Genomic DNA, 18,420 nt, shown 5'->3' on the forward strand with positions numbered 1-18,420 from the left:
AGATAGATCGAGAAGGCTTATTGGATTAAGCCAGAGTGCGTATATTGACAAGGTGTTGAAGCAGTTCAACATGCAAGATGCCAAGAAAGGTTTCTTGCCCATGTCACATGGCATTAGTCTTAGCAAGACTCAGAGTCCTACGACTCCTCATGAGCGAAGACGCATGGATGGGATTCCGTATGCTTCGGCTGTTGGGTCCATCATGTATGCTATGGTATGTACTCGTCCCGATGTTAGTTTTGCTCTTAGCGTGGTGGGAAGATACCAGGCTGATCCAGGGGAGAGTCACTGGACAGCGGTTAAGAATATCCTTAAGTACTTGAGAAGGACTAAGGATATGTTCCTGGTTTATGGAGGTGAGGATGAGCTCATTGTAAATAGTTACACTGATGCTAGTTTCCAAACAGATAGGGACGATAGTCGATCGCAATCTGGGTTTGTGTTCATTCTGAACGGAGGAGCAGTGAGCTGGAGGAGCTCCAAGCAAGATATAGTAGCTGATTCTACAACAGAGGCTGAGTACATTGCGGCTTCTGAAGCTGCAAAAGAAGGTGTTTGGGTGAAGAATTTTATTTCTGATCTTGGTGTGGTTGAGGGCGCGTCTAATCCATTGGACCTCTATTGTGATAATAATGGTGCCATTGCGCAAGTCAAGGAACCACGGAACCATCATAAAACCCAACACATACTTAGGCATTTTAACCTTATTCGCGACATTGTCTAAAGAGGTGATGTAAACATATGCAAGGTACACACGGATGCAAATGTTGCTGATCCATTGATGAAGCCTCTCCCACGTCCGAAGCATGAGGCACACATGAGCTCCATGGGCATACGATGCCTAAATAATTGACTCTAGTGCAAGTGGGAGACTGTTGGAGATACACCCTAGAGGCAATCATGTGATGATGATATTTCCATATGTATTCATGAGTCCTTTGTATTGTCCTTGAACATCATCAATGATATGTATCAATAACTATGTGACTTGTTTGTGGAACTATCTATTGTATGATGATTGTTTTAATGGTCCCTAGTTGATAAGGTTATGCGGACACATATCCTTGACTAGTATACGACTCGGTTGATGACTATGTTTCACAAGTCATGTGCATGGAGATGCTAAACCGATAGTATGGGCTCGGGGATGGAGATCACCGAGCCGGACAGACCCACTTTGAGACACAGCGAGATATAGTCATCTGTTAGTCTCAAGTGCAATGTCTATGCCATGTCCTAGACCTGAGGTCCTCGCATGTTCTTGGGATGAGGATCGACTCACTTAGGGTCTATCAAACGCTACTCCGTAACTGGGTAGTTATAAAGGTAGCTTTCAGGTGAGTCATGTGACATGCCGCGAGACATGGTTGACCAAGATGGAATTTGCCCCTCCTATTTGGAGAGATATTCTTTGGGCCCTCTCGAGTGATCAGATTCGGAAAGCATGGCCATGCGACTTGGGTTAAGTGTTAACCCAGTTCGGGAATCTGTATCATGGTTTCGAGAAGAGAGGTCGAGCTAACACAAGGGTGACAAGTACTCGCCTTGAGCTCGACAATAAATATCATGGGGCAAAAGGAATGTTGCATATGCCACATTGTTGAGGTTCATCAAACAACTTTACGCCCACATGGGAGTTGGCACGTTCTGCTAGGAGCCGCTACCAACTATCGAATCTGGTCGTGTCCATGTGTACGTGAACCTATAGGGTCGCACACTTAAGGGGCTGCAGCCCATTCGGATTGGATCTGAGTGGAAAATGGATGTGGACTCCTAGTGGGCTCAAGTGTTGAGCCCACCTCGGAGGTCTATATAAAGGGGAGTGGGCACACCACTTAGGGTTGATCGGCTTGAACCCTGGTTAGCCACCGCCACTCCCCACGCCCATGCCGCGCGACCGGACCTAGCAGTTCGCCGCTCGACGGTGCTCCCCGTACGTGTGGATACCTTGGAGGCATCGCATCTGCGGTGCTTGGACGAACCGTTCGAGGGAACCGTGAGGTGCCGTTCGCGGGAGATCACCGTTCACGGGTCTTCGCTGTTCGCGGGAGATTGGCAACGCGAGGAGGAGACGGCCCGGGAGATCGGCTACACGCATCACCAACTCTACTTCCGCTGTGGTGACTACGCGTCTAGTGGTAAACCCGATCCCGTGATCTATTTCCAGCAGCATGATCTTGGGTGCGCGGTAGAAAATTTTATTTGGCGCTAGTGTAGCGTACCGCGTGTTCCAACAAAAACTGCATTCACGTTAAATAGGGCACCATCTAAATCCGTTGAGACGACACCGTATGAATTGCGGTTTGGCAACAAACCTAGGCTGTCGTTTCTTAAAGTCTGGGGTTACGATGCTTATGTGAAAAAGCTTCAGCTTGATAAGCTCGAACCCAAATCGGAGAAGTGCGTCTTCATAGGATACCCATAAGAAACTGTTGGGTACACCTTCTATCACAGATCCAAAGGCAAGATCTTTGTTGCTAAGAATGGATCCTCTCTAGAGAAGGAGTTTCTCTCGAAAGAGGTGAGTGGGAGGAAAGTAAAACTTGATGAGGTAATTGTACCTTCTCTCGAATTGGAAAGTAGCTCATCACAGAAAAATGTTCCCGTGATGCCTACACCAACTAGAGAGGAAGCTAATGATAATGATCATGAAACTTCAGATCAAGTTACTACCGAATCTCATAGGTCAATCAGAGCATGTTCCGCACCAGACTGGTACGGTAATCCTGTCCTGGAAGTCATGTTATTAGACCATGACGAACCTATGAACTATGAAGCGATGATGAGCCCAGATTCCGATAAATGGCTTGAGGCCATGAAATCTGAGATAGGATCCATGTATGAGAACAAAGTATGGACTTTGATTGACTTGCCCGATGATCGGCGAGCCATTGAGAATAAATGGATCTTGAAGATGAAGACGGACACTGATAGTAGTGTTACTATCTACAAAGCTTGAATTGTCGCGAAAGGTTTTCGACAAGTTCAAGGTGTTGACTACGATGAGATTTTCTCACTCGTATCGATGCTTAAAGTCTATCCGAATCATGTTAGCAATTGCCGCATTTTATGAAATCTGGCAAATGGATGTCAAAACTGCATTCCTTAATGGATTTATTAAAGAAGAGTTGTATATGATGCAACCAGAAGGTTTTCTCAATCCTAAAGGTGCTAACAAAGTGTGCAAGCTCCAGCGATCCATCTATGGACTGGTGCAAGCATCTCGGAGTTGGAATATATGCTCTGATGAATTGATCAAAGCATATAGTTTATACAGACTTGCGGTGAAGCCTGTATTTACAAGAAAGTGAGTGGGAGCACTACAGCCTTTCTGATAAGTATATGTGAATGACATATTGTTGATCATAAATGATGTAGAATTTCCTAGAAAGCATAAAGGAGTTTTTGAAAGGAGTTTTTCAAAGAAAAACCTCGGTGAAGCTGCTTACATATTGAGCATCAAGATCTATAGAGATAGATCAAGACGCTTGATAAGATTTTTCAATTAGTACATACCTTGACAAGATTTTGAAGTAGTTCAAAATGGAACAGTCAAGGAAGGAGTTCTTGCCTGTATTGCAAGGTGTAAAGTTGAGTAAGACTCAAAACCCGACCACGGCAGACAATAGAAAGAGAATGAAAGTCATTCCCTATGCCTCAGCCATAGGTTCTATAAAGTATGCTATGTTGTGTACCAGACTTATTGTGTACCTTGCCATGAGTTTGGCAAGGGGGTACGATAGTGATCCAGGGGTGGATCACTTGACAACGGTCAAAGTTATCCTTAGGTATCTGAAGAGGATTAAGGAAATGTTTCTCGATTATGGAGGTTACAAAGAGTTCGTCGTAAAGGGTTACGTCGATGCAAGCTTTGACACTGATCTAGGTGACTCTAAGTCTCAGTCTAGATACGTATTGAACTGGGAGCAATTAGCTAGAGTAGCTCCATGCAGAGCATTTTCGACATAGAAATTTGCAAAATACAGACGGATTCGAATGTGGCAGACCCATTAACTAAACTTCTCTCACAAGCAAAACATGATCACACCTTAGTACTCTTTGGGTGTTAATCACATAGCGATGTGAACCAGATTATTGACTCTAGTAAACCCTTTGGGTGTTGGTCACATGGCGATGTGAACTATGGGTGTTAATCACATAAAGATGTGAACTATTGGTGTTAAATCACATGGCAATGTGATCTATATTATTGACTCTAGTGCAAGTGGGAGACTGAAGGAAATATGCCCTAGAGGCAATAATAAAGTTGTTATTTTATATTTCCTTATAACATGATAAATGTTTATTATTCATGCTAAAATTGTATTAACCGGAAACTTGATACATGTGCGGATACATAGACAAAACACAGTGTCCCTAGTAAGCCTCTACTAGACTAGCTCGTTAATCAAAGATGGTTAAGTTTCCTAACCATAGACATGTGTTGTCATTTGATGAACGGGGTCACATCATTAGGAGAATGATGTGATGGACAAGACCCATCCGTTAGCTTAGCATGTTGATCGTTTAGTTTTATTGCTATAGCTTTCTTCATGTCATATACATATTCCTTTGACTATGAGATTATGCAACTCCCGGATACCGGAGGAATACCTTGTGTGCTATCAAACGTCACAATGTAACTGGGTGATTATAAAGATGCTCTACAGATATCTCTGAAGGTGTTTGTTGGGTTGGCATAGATCGAGATTAGGATTTGTCACTCCGAGTATCGGAGAGGTATCTCTGGGCCCTCTCGGTAATGCACATCATAATAAGCCTTGCAAGCAATGTGACTAATGAGTTCGTTGTGCGATGATGCATTACGGAATGAGTAAAGAGACTTGCCGGTAACGATATTGAACTAGGTATGAAGATACCGACGATCGAATCTCGGACAAGTAACATACCGATGACAAAGGGAATAACGTATGTTGTCATTGCGGTTTGACCGATAAAGATCTTCGTAGAATATGTAGGAACCAATATGAGCATCTAGGTTCCGCTGTTGGTTATTGATCGGAGATGTGTCTCGGTCATGTCTACATAGTTCTCGAACCCGTAGGGTCCGCACGCTTAGCGTTCGATGACGATTTGTATTATGAGTTATGTGTTTTGGTGACCGAAGATTGTTCAGAGTCCCGGATGAGATCACGGACATGACGAGGAGTCTCGAAATGGTCGAGAGGTAAAGATTGATATATTGGACGATAGTATTCGGACATCGGAATGGTTCCGGAGTGTTTCGGGTATTTATCGAAGTACCGGGAGGTTACCGGAACCCCTCGGGGGAAGTAATGGGCCACATGGGCCATAGTGGAGAGGCAAGACAGCCCACAAGGGGGTGGCGCCCCCCCATGGGGAGTCCGAATTGGACAATGGGAGGGGGCGCGGCTCCCCTTTCCTTCTCCCTCTCCCTCTCCTTCCCCTTTCCCCCCTCCGATAGAATGAACGGGGGGGGGGGGGGGTCAATAGGACCAGGAGTCCAAGTGGGTTCCCCCCCCACTTGGCGCGCCCCCTAGGCCGGCCTCCACCCCTGTCCCTCCTTTATATACGGGGCAGGGGGCACCTCTAAGTACATCAATTTTTTCTTAGCCGTGTGCGGTGCCCCCCTCCACCGTTTACTCCTTCGGTCATATTGTCGTAGTGCTTAGGCGAAACCCTGCGCGGATCACATCACCATCACCGTCACCATGCCGTCGTGTTGACGAAACTCTCCCTCGACACTTTGCTGGATCAAGAGTTCGAGAGACGTCATCGAGCTAAACGTGTGCTGAACTCGGAGGTGTCGTACGTTCGGTACTTGATCGGTTGAATCGTGAAGACGTTCAACTACATCAACCGCGTTAATCTAACGCTTCCGCTTTCGGTCTACGAGGGTACGTGGACACATTCCCCCCCTCTTGTTTCTATGCATCTCCTAGATAGATCTTGCGTGATCGTAGGAATTTTTTTGAAATTGCCTGCTACATTCCCCAACATGGAGCTGTGCAAAAGGTACTACCGCTCACAGGGAGCTGTACTACCGCGTAGGAGCGGAAGTAAAAAAATTACATCCGCGCCTACTTCCGCATGCGTCAGCGTTAGGGTTGGAGGCAGCGGTACTACCGCTCACCAGGAGCCGTACTACCACTGGGCCCTGCGGTACTACCGCTCCCTTGAGCGATACTACCGCAAGCCCCTGCGGCACTACATCTCCCTTGAGCAGTACTACCGCACGCCACAGACACTTTCGCATTTGGCAGCCTTCATATCGCAGAGACAAGGATAAACGGACGATGCGCCATCGAAGCAAAGGAAAGGTGGTGCAAAGGAATATATGTGTATGTTTTGATTCCACCCTAACCTATCCGAAGCGGACCCCCTCTTAATAGTACGGCTTTCCTACGACTTAAATCCACCGAAAAGAAACGTAGAGACCAACCATCTTCGATAGGCTTCGAGGGGCACCTAATCGTCTTGTGCCTAGACATGAGATATCTGAAATGCTCAATGCACACGATTAGTCCACAAATGCATTGTCATCAATCACCAAAACCACTTATGGAGAAATATGCCCTTACAATCTCCCCCTTTTTGGTGGATTGATGACAATACGGGATTTGCACATAGAGATATATAATGAGCATAAGCAAACCCAACATTTATAAAATATAGACAGGCTCCCCCTAGATATGTGCATTCTGTAGATATGCTTTGGACTGCAAAATACACACACTAGGATCAATGCTCCCCCTATATTTTATAGACAATGAAATCCTTCTAACAAGATAAGTGACACTAAGCATGGAAGCAATGTATAACAAGTGAGCATGAAGATAAGGGCACAAGACAAAATAAACTCACAAGCTACTAATCATACTAGACAATAAAAGGATAGGATTGAGGGCATATGTCTTACACCATATGATAGAATAGGTCTCCTGGTCTCACATGCAAATAACACAAGCCAAAGCAACGACAAAGGTTCAACAAAAAGCAAGGAGACATGCAAATCCTACACTCTCTCCCCCTTTGGCATCAAGACACCAAAAAGGCAGAGAGGACACCTAAGACACAGGTGGTAGCTCCCACTGAAGTGATCACCCAACAGTCTCCTCATCTGAAGCAGCAGGAATGGACTCCTCATCTGACTCAACCCACTGATAGCCCTTCTTCTTCATCCAAGCAGCCTTAGGTGTGATGGTCTTCTCAGACCCACTTGAGACGTGCTCGCTAAGCCTCCTCAAAATCCGCTTGTCACGCTGGCGACTCTTCTTCTAAGCAACGTGAGTCTGGTACTGCCCCTTGGCCTGCATGCAGAACAGAGTCTTCACCATGTCCTTGAGCTTGGAAGCCCAAGATGGCTCTGCAGAGGGAGGAGCATACTCCTCAGAACTGTCCTTTGCTTCCTCCTCCTCGATCACATTGATACGTCTCCAACGTATCTATAATTTTTTATTGTTCCATGCTATTATATTATCTGTTTCAGATGTTTAATGGGCTTTAATATGCTCTTTTTTATTATTTTTGGGACTAACCTATTAACTGAAGGCCAGTGCCAGTTTTTGTTTTTTTGCCTATTTCAGTGTTTCGCAGAAAAGGAATATCAAACGGAATCCAAACGGAATGAAACCTTCGCGATGATGATCTTTCTTGGACCGAAAGAAAACCAGGAGACTTGGAGATGAAGTCGGAGACACAACGAGGCGGCCATGAGGCAGGAGGGCGCGCCCAGGGGGGTAGGCGCGCCCCCACCCTCGTGGGACCCTCGTAGCTCCACTGACATACTTCTTTCGCCTATATATACTCTTATACCCTAAAACACATCAGGGGGAGCCACGAAACCACTTTTCCACCGCCGCAACCTTCTGCACCCATGAGATCCCATCTTGGGGCCTTTTCCGGCGATCTGCCGGAGGGGGAATCGATCACGGAGGGCTTCTACATCAACACCATAGCCTCTCCGATAAAGCGTGAGTAGTTTACCACAGACCTTCGGGTCCATAGTTATTAGCTAGATGGCTTCTTCTCTCTCTTTGGTTCTCAATACAAAGTTCTCCTTGATGTTCTTGGAGATCTATTCGATGTAATACTTTTTGTGGTGTGTTTGCCGAGATCCGACGAATTGTGGATTTATGATCAAGATTATCTATGAATAATATTTGGTTCTTCTCTGAATTCTTATATGCATGATTTGATATCTTTGCAAGTCTCTTCGAATTATCGGTTTAGTTTGGCCTACTAGATTGATCTTTCTTGCACTAGGAGAAGTGCTTAGCTTTGGGTTCAATCTTGCGGTGTCCTTTCCTAGTGACAGTAGGGGCAGCAAGGCATGTATTGTATTGTTGCCATCGAGGACAAAAAGATGGGGTTTATATCATATTGCTTGAGTTTATCCCTCTACATCATGTCATCTTGCTTAATGTGTTACTCTGTTCTTATGAACTTAATACTCTAGATGCATGGTGGATAGTGGTCGATGTGTGGAGTAATAGTAGTAGAAGCAGAATGGTTTCGGTCTACTTGACACGGATGTGATGCCTATATTATTGATCATTGCCTAGATATTCTCATAACTATGCGCTTTTCTATCAATTGCTCGGCTGCAATTTGTTCACCCACCGTAATATGTGCTATCTTGAGAGAAGCCACTAGTGAAACCTATGGCCCCCGGGTCTCTTTCTTATTATATTGCATCTCTTTTATTTACATCGCATCTCATTTTACTATTTTGCAATCTTTACTTTCCAATCTATACAACAAAAATACCAAAAAAATTTATCTTACTATCTTTATGAGATCTCACTTTTGCGAGTGACCATGAAGGGATTGACAACCTCTTTATCGCGTTGGTTGCAAGGTTCTTGATTGTTTGTGCAGGTACTAGGTAACTTGCGTGTAATCTCCTACTGGATTGATACCTTGGTTCTCAAAAACTGAGGGAAGTACTTACACTACTTTGCTGCATCACCCTTTCCTCTTCAAGGGAAAACCAACGCATGCTCAAGAGGTAGCAAGAAGGATTTCTGGCGCCGTTGCCGGGGAGATCTACGCTCAAGTCAAGACATACCAAGTACCCATCACAAACTCTTCTCCCTCGCATTACATTATTTGCCATTCGCCTCTCGTTTTCCTCTCCCCCACTTCTAAAACGATTTTCGAAAAACCTTTGTCTTTCTATCGCCATGGCCGAACCAAAAGGGGCTAAGGGTTTTCTCCCGGGTTTGAATACTTTGGATAGTCCCTCTGTCCTTTCTAAGCTCATAAATAATGATGCTATGGAAAGACCTACCGGGGTTATCGATGAGAGTTTGAATAATTTCGATGAAGATGACCCCGGAATTTTCCGTTATTTGCTTGATGAAACTTTGGAAGATGCTTGGGATAGGCTATTAAGGATCCGAGCCAGCTATGTGCCCCAATATCAAATTGAGATATACTTAAAAAGTTTTTATGTTGGCTTACCATCTTCTTTTAAGCAAGTTTTGGATTCTATTTTTGAAGAGGGTTTTCTTGAGGGGATGCCATCGATACCTATGAAAAGATGAAAGCTATATTTGGGCACCCTATGAGTGAAAAAGTTGAATCTACCTCTCTTTTGTGTTTTTATCACAATGAAATTATCAAAGAGATGAAGGCTAGTTTAGATGCAAATTTTCGTAGTGTGCTTAATCTTTCTTCTACCATTAATGGCCATGTGCTTTCACAAAATAGAAATATAAGTGATTTAGATAAGAAATTTTCTCTTTTTCACCAAAAGGGAGAAGATGGCAATACCTAGATCTATTCATGTTTTTATGCCTAGCTAGGGGCGTTAAACGATAGCGCTTGTTGGGAGGCAACCCATTTTTTTGTTTCTTGCTTTTTGTTCCTGTTTAGTAATAAATAATTCATCTAGCCTATGCTTAGATGTGGTTTTATGTTTTAATTATTGTTTTTGCCAAGTAGAACCTTTGGGAAGACATGGGTGAAGTCTTTGCAATCTTGCTGTAAAAAACAGAATTTTTGTGCTCACGAGATTAGATGCCATTGTTTTTACTGGAGAGTGCTTTTAGGTTGATTATTTTTGCAGATGATTAATAGGCATATTCCTCACGTCCACCAATTTATTTCAGAATTTTTGGAGTTCCATAAGTATTAGTTTGGTACAGATTGCTACAGACTGTTCTGTTTTGACAGATTCTGTTTTTCGTGTGTTGTTTGCTTATTTTGATGAATCTATGAGTTGTATCGGGGGTACGAACCATAGATAAGTTGGAATACAGTAGGTTTAACACCAATATAAATAAATAATGATTTCATTGCAGTACCATAAGGTGGTGGTTTATTTTCTTATACTAACGGAGCTCATGAGATTTTCTGTTTAAGTTTTGTGTTGTGAAGTTTTCAAGTTTTGAGTAAAGATTTGATGGATTTTGGAATAAGGAGTGGCAAGAGCCTAATATTGGGTATGCCTAAGGCACCCCAAGGTAAAATTCAAGGACAACCAAAAGCCTACGCTTGGGCATGCCCCGGAAGGCATCCCCTCTTTCGTCTTCGTCTATCGGTAACTTTACTTGAGGCTATATTTTTATTCACCACATGATATGTGTTTTGCTTGGAGCGTCTTGTATGATTAGAGTCTTTGCTTTTTAGTTTACCACAATCATCCTTGCTGTACACACCTTTTGGAGAGACACGCATAAATTGGAATATATTAGAATACTCTATGTGCTTCACTTATATCTTTTGAGCTAGATAACTTTGCTCTAGTGCTTCACTTATATCTTTTTAGAGCACGGTGGTGGTTTTATTTTATAGAAATTATTGATCTCTCATGCTTCACTTATATTATTTTGAGAGTCTTTTAGAACAGCATGGTAATTTGCTTTGGCTATAAAATTAGTCCTAATATGATGAACATCCAGGATGGGTATAATAAAAACTATCATATAAAGTGCATTGAATACTATGAGAAGTTTGATTCCTTATGATTGTTTTGAGATATGAAGATGGTGATATTAGAGTCATGCTAGTTGAGTAGTTATGAATTTGAGAGATACTTGTGTTAAAGTTTGTGATTCCCGTAGCATGCACGTATGGTGAACCGTTATGTGATGAAGTCGGAGCATGATTTATTTATTGATTGTCTTCCTTATGAGTGGCGGTCGAAGACGAGCGATGGTCTTTTCCTACCAATCTATCCCCCTAGGAGCATGCGTAGTACTTCGTTTCAATAACTAATAGATTTTTGCAATAAGTATGTGAGTTCTTTATGACTAATGTTGAGTCCATGGATTATACGCACTCTCACCCTTCCACCATTGCTAGCCTCTCTAATACCGCGGACCTTTCGCCGGTATCATACAACCACCATATACCTTCCTCAAAACAGCCACCATACCTACTTATTATGGCATTTCCATAGCCATTCCAAGATATATTGCCATGCAACTTTCCACCGTTCCGTTTATTATGACATGCTCCATCATTGTCATATTGCTTGGCATGATCATATAGTTGACATCGTATTTGTGGCAAAGCCACCGTTCATAATTTTTCATACATGTCACTCTTGAATCATTGCACATCCCGGTACACCGCCGGAGGCATTCACATAGAGTCATATTTTGTTCTAATTATTGAGTTGTAATTCTTGAGTTGTAAGTAATATAAAAGTGTGATGATCATCATTATTAGAGCATTGTCCCAGTGAGGAAAGGATGATGGAGACTATGATTCCCCCACAAGTCGGGATGAGACTCCGGACGAAAAAAATAGAAAAAAAGAGGCCATAAAAAACAGAGAAAGGCCCAAATAAAAAAAATATGAGAGAAAAAGAGAGAAGGGACAATGCTACTATCCTTTTACCACACTTGTGCTTCAAAGTAGCACCATGATCTTCATGATAGAGAGTCTCCTATGTTGTCACTTTCATATACTAGCGGGAATGTTACATTATAGAACTTGGCTTGTATATTCGAATGATGGGCTTCCTCAAATTCCCCTAGGTCTTCGCGAGCAAGCAAGTTGGATGCACAGCCACTTAGTTTCTTTTGTTGAGCTTTCATACACTTGCTCTAGTGCATTAGTTGCATGGCAATCCCTACTCACTCACATTGATATCTATTGATGGGCATCTCCATAGCCCGTTGATATGCCTAGTTGATGTGAGACTATCTTCTCCTTTTTGTCTTCTCCACAACCACCATTCTATTCCACCTATAGTGCTATGTCCATGGCTCACGCTCATGTATTGCGTGAAGATTGAAAATTTTTGAGAACATCAAAAGTATGAAACAATTGCTTGGCTTGTCATCAGGGTTGTGCATGATTAAATACTTTGTGTGATGAAGATAGAGCATAGCCAGACTATATGATTTTGTAGGGATAACTTTCTTTGGCCATGTTATTTTGAGAAGACATGATTGCTTTATTAGTATGCTTGAAGTATTATTGTTTTTATGTCAATGTTAAACTTTTATTTTGAATCTTATGGATCTGAACATTCATGGCACAATAAAGATAATTACATTGAAAATTATGTTAGGTAGCATTCCACATCCAAAATTCTATTTTTATCATTTACCTACTCGAGGACGAGCAGGAATTAAGCGTGGGGATGCTTGATACGTCTCCAACGTATCTATAATTTTTGATTGTTCCATGCTATTATATTATCTGTTTTGGATGTTTAATGGGCTTTAATATGCTCTTTTATATTATTTTTGGGACTAACCTATTAACCGAAGGCCGAGTTGCAGTTTTTTTTGCCTATTTCAGTGTTTCGCAGAAAAGGAATATCAAACGGAATCCAAACGGAATGAAACCTTCGCGATGATCATTCTTGGACCGAAAGCAAACCAGGAGACTTGGAGATGAAGTCGGAGACACAACAAGGCAGCCACGAGGCAGGAGGGCGCGCCCCCACCCTCGTGGGCCCCTCGTAGCTCCACCGACGTACTTCTTTCGCCTACATATACTCTTATACCCTAAAAACATCAGGGGGAGCCACGAAACCACTTTTCCACCGCCGCAACCTTCTGTACCCGTGAGATCCCATTGGGGCCTTTTTCGGCGGTCTGCCGGAGGGGGAATCAATCATGGAGGGCTTGTACATCAACACCATAGCCTCTTCGATGAAGCGTGAGTAGTTTACCATAGACCTTTGGGTCCATAGTTATTAGCTAGATGGCTTCTTCTCTCTCTTTGGTTCTCAATACAAAGTTCTCCACGATGTTCTTGGAGATCTATTCGATGTAATACTTTTTGCGGTGTGCTTGCCGAGATCCGATGAATTGTGGATTTATGATCAAGATTATCTATGAATAATACTTTGTTCTTCTCTGAATTCTTATATGCATGATTTGATATCTTTGCAAGTCTCTTCGAATTATCGGTTTAGTTTGGCCTACTAGATTTATCTTTCTTGCAATGGGAGAAGTGCTTTGGGTTCAATCTTGTGGTGTCCTTTCCCAGTGATAGTAGGGGCAGCAAGGCACATATTGTATTGTTGCCATCGAGGATAAAAACATGGGGTTTATATCATATTGCTTGAGTTTATCCCTCTACATCATGTCATCTTGCTTAATGCGTTACTCTGTTCTTATGAACTTAATACTCTAGATGCATGCTGGATAGCGGTCGATGCGCTGAGTAATAGTAGTAGATGCAGAATCGTTTCGGTCTACTTGACACGGACATGATGACTATATTCATGATCATTGCCTAGATATTCTCATAACTATGCGCTTTTCTATCAATTGCTCGGCAGTAATTTGTTCACCCACCATAATATATGCTATCTTGAGAGAAGCCACTAGTGAAACCTATGGCCCCCAGGTCTCTTTCTTATTATATTGCATCTCTTTTATTTACATTGCATCTCGTTTTACTATTTTGCAATATTTACTTTCCAATCTATACAACAAAAATACCAAAAATATTTATCTTACTATATTTATTAGATCTCACTTTTGCGAGTGACTGTGAAGGGATTGGCAACCCCTTTATCGCGTTGGTTGCAAGGTTCTTGATTGTTTGTGCAGGTACTAGGTGACTTGCGTGTAATCTCCTACTGGATTGATACCTTGGTTATCAAAAACTGAGGGAAATACTTACTCTACTTTGCTGCACCACCCTTTCCTCTTTAAGGGAAAACCAATGCATGCTCAAGAGGTAGCACAGGCCGCAGGTGCGGCGGGAGCAATGGTGTCCCAGTAATTCGTAGAGCGCACCCCAGCTGGCCACATCATAGGGTTGAGCTCTGCGCATCCGCTCCAAGAAGACGCCTACTACCAAATCCAAAGTGTAGCAAGACATTGCCAGAAAAGATGTGTGGAGGTCTCAAGGCTCCCGATGCACAAGGGGAAGAAAAATCATTGTTCCATCCCTGGCAGAGCAGTCTGTCAGCGCACCACATCTGATCCAAGAGTAAGAGCCAGACTGAAAATTTGCAACGAGGGGCGCCCAAGCTCTCGAGAATAGACCAGGTGTATGGGCATATTTCTCCCTAAGTGGTTTTGGTGATTGATGACAATGCATTTGCGGACTAATCGTGTGCATTGAGCATTTCAGATATCTCATGTCTAGGCACAAGACGATTCGGTGCCCCTCGAAACCTATCGAAGATGGTTGTTCTCTATGTTTCTTTTCGGTGGATTTGAGTCGTAGGAAAGCCGTACTATTAAGAGGGGGTCCGCTTCAGAAAGGTTAGGGTGGAATCAACATGTACACATCCGTTCCTTTGCACCACCTTTCCTTCGCTTTGATGGAGCACCGTCTGTTTATCCTTGTCTCTGCGATATGAAGGCTGCCAAATGCTAAAGTGTTTGTGGTGTGCGGTAGTACTGCTCAAGGGAGCAGTAGTACCGCAGGGGCTTGCGGTACTACCGCTCAAGGGAGCGGTAGTACTGCGGGGCCCATCGGTAGTACCGCTCCTGGTGAGCGGTAGTATCGCTGCCTCCAGCCCTGATGCTGACGCATGTGGAAGTAGGCGCGGATGTAATTTTTTACTTCTGCTCCTACACGGTAGTACCGCTCCCTGTGAGCGGTAGTACCATGCCGGATTTTTGCACAGCTCCAAACTCAGCGGAAGTAGTTATGGAAGTAATTTATTTATTCCATGCATCTCCAGCGCCAGCTGAGCCCTGCCTTATGGTAGTACCGTAGGGGCGTGAGGTAGTACCGCTCCAGCGGTTCTACCGCTCGTTGCCCTGTGCAACAGGTCCTCATCTGGTCACTACTGCACAAGCGGTAGTACCGCGCCCTGCAGCGGTAGGACCACACCCCTTTGCAGTAGTACCACGACTGTGTGCAGTAGTACCGCGCCGCGCAGGCTGAGTGAGGGGGGTAACGGTTGGATCTTTTCCCCCACTATATAAAGGGGGTCTTCTTCCCCAAGAGGACCACCTCTTCCCTCCCCAAGCTCTATTGTTGCTCAAAGCTCCATTTTCGCCCGATCTTTCTCCCTAGCTAATCAAACTTGTTGATTTTCTAGGGATTGGTTGAGAAGGCCCTGATCTACACTTCTACCAAGAGAAATTTGATTCCCTCCACTAATCCCTTGCGGATCTTGTTACTCTTGGGTGTTTGAGCACCTAGATGGTTGAGGTCACCGCGGAGCCATATTCCATTGTGGTGAAGCTTCGTGGTGTCGTTGGGAGCCTCCAATTAAGTTGTGGAGATAGCCCCAACCTTGTTTGTAGCCGCCTTCAAGGGAACCAATAGTGGAATCACGGCATCTCGCATTGTGTGAGGGCGTGAGGAGAATACGGTGGCCCTAGGGGCTTCTTGGGGAGCATTGTGCCTCCACACCGCTCCAACGGAGACGTACTTCCTCTCAAAGGGAAGGAACTTCGGTAACACATCCTCGTCTCCATCAGCTCCACTCTTGGTTATCTCTTACCTTTACTTGTGCAAGCTTTTATTGTGTTGTATCCCTTGCTTGCTTGTGTGCTTGTTGTTGTTTCATCATATAGGTTGCTCACCTAGTTGCACATCTAGACAACCTATTTTGATGCTAAGTTTAATTTGGTAAAGAAATGCTAAAAATTGTTAGTTGCCTATTCACCCCCCCTCTAGTCAACCATATCAATCCTTTCAATTGGTATCAGAGCCTCGTCTCTTTATTAAGGACTTTACCGTCCGAAGAGTATGGGTGACACCGTAGACGAGGGGGAGGAGCACCCCGGTGTGAGTCCGTCCTTGCCTACGGCCGATGAGGGATCCTCGGTCTCTCATGAGGAGTTTAATGTGGCTTTGGACACATTGAAAACCTCCATGACGACCGAGGTTAAAGGCATGTTTAAGGAGTTTCTTGAAGGCCTTAAATTATCCACCGCACCATTGGAAGTGGTTGATCCCGCTAACAAGGTGGTAGATGCTAACTCCAAAAAGGGGGAAGCTAGTAGTGATCAAGTTCCTTTGCCTAGTGGTAGGAGCGGGAGTGGCATCTTTGCCCATGTTGAACCACCCCTTACCCATGGAGGACCGTTCCCTCCACGCATATGAATCATGTTGGTCCTCCTCCTAAGCTTGTGAAAAATGAGGATTTTGCCTCTTGGGTGTATCGCTTTAAACGTCATTTAAATCATAGTTCTACTAATCTTTGGAGAATTATTGAGCAATGTTTCTACCCGCACGACCCAAGCAACTTCACTCCAAGGGAAGTCGCGGATCATCAATTCAATGAGTCTGCTCTCTTCATTCTCAAAGAAGCCATTCCTCCCGAAGATATTGCGCACCTCCGACCTTTCACCATGGCCAAGGAAGCATGGGAGCATGTTGTTTCCTTGTACAAGGGAAGCGCAAGCATTCAACGCTCAAACTTTGAAGTGGTACAAGATGAAGCCGATGAGTTTGCCATGATTGAAGATGAAGAACCTCGAGAGCTTTATCGAAGATTAACTACTCTCGCGGTCTCACTCCGAGATCATGGGAGCAAGGATATGGATGACAATTGGATCAAGCGCAAGTTTCTCAAGGCCATGATGCCTTACCATAAGGCCATGTCCTCCGTCATCCGTCAAAGGCCGGACTTCCACGCCTTGTCCTCAAACGAAGTGTTGGACGAGTTTGTTGCAATGAGGATCTTAGACAAGACCGTCGACAATGCGATGTTGCGTTCTCAACGATCAAAGAAGCCCAACCTTGCTTTGAAGGCCAAGGCTAGTGTGGAGGAAGAGGATGAAGAGGAAGAGGAGGAGTGTTGCCCCGAAGACACCAAATATGCCTACCATGAGCACATGGCTCTTGCTTCACGACAATTTTGGTGCAACAAGAAGAACGCAAGGCCCAACTTCAACAAGAACAACTCAAGTGGCACCAAGGGCAAGCAATGTGTGAGGACGTTCTATAATTGTGGCAATGTGAGTCACTTTGTTGTGGATTGCCCTTACGAGAAGAGGGAAGACAATGGTGGCAAGCTCATCCGAAAAGACAAGTCAAAGTATTTCCCCAACAAGAGCAACTTCACCAAGAAGACTCCTCCCAAGGGTTTGGTGGCACAAGAAGAGTACAATGATGATGATGATGATGATGATGATGAAGACGGTGAGACGGGTGCCATGGCCTCCGTTGCCATTGCAACAACTCCACGGGTGTCCCTCTTTGATTCACCCAACGATAACATCGCCGCCAAGTGCCTCATGGCTAAAGCCACCAACAAGGTAACCCCCAACATCAAGACTACCATCACTACTAATCCTTCCTTGACGGATTGCATTGATGAAAGTGAGGGGGCGAAGGAGGAGGAGAATGAATTTGAGTCTTTCATGAGTAAGATCAAAGGTAAAACCAAGAAGCACTTCACTGCTCTAATGAATTTGAGTCTTTCATGAGTAAGCTCAAAGGTAAAACCAAGAAGCACTTCACTGCTCTCTTGGAACAACTTGGTGAAGCCAATGACATGATCGAGGCTCACGAAGAGACCATCTCTAAGATGGAAGGGCATAGTCGTGACTATGCCGATGAGATATCGGATCTCTCTAATACGCTTGAGGAACAGCGTGGTCATTGTTTGGCTCTTGAGGAGTCACACAACGATGATCATGCTAAATTAAAGAAAGATCTTGATCATGCTCAACTCCAAGTGAAGCTATCCAAGGAGAAAGAATTGATCTCTTGTAGGTGTTTGCTTCCGGTGGGGGATCATGGTTGCTCGATAGTGGAGCCACAAATCATATGACCGGAAACAAGGAATTGGTGGTGGACGTGCACAAGGTTTCATCTATGCCCACCAATGTCGAATGGGGTGATGCCTCATATTCTAAGGTATTGGGTCTTGGCAAGGTTGTCATTTCTCATGATCTCACGATCGAGAAAGTCATGCTTGTTGAGTCCCTTGCATACAACTAACTTTCCGTTCAACTTGCACTCATGGGCTTTGCCACTTTCTTTGATATTGATACCATGGCCCTCTTGTGGAGCAAGACTCTTAAAGTAGCCTTTGTTTGGCAT

The sequence above is a fragment of the Aegilops tauschii genome, chromosome 1, assembly GCF_002575655.3.
Source record: "Aegilops tauschii subsp. strangulata cultivar AL8/78 chromosome 1, Aet v6.0, whole genome shotgun sequence".
NCBI lineage: Eukaryota > Viridiplantae > Streptophyta > Magnoliopsida > Poales > Poaceae > Aegilops > Aegilops tauschii.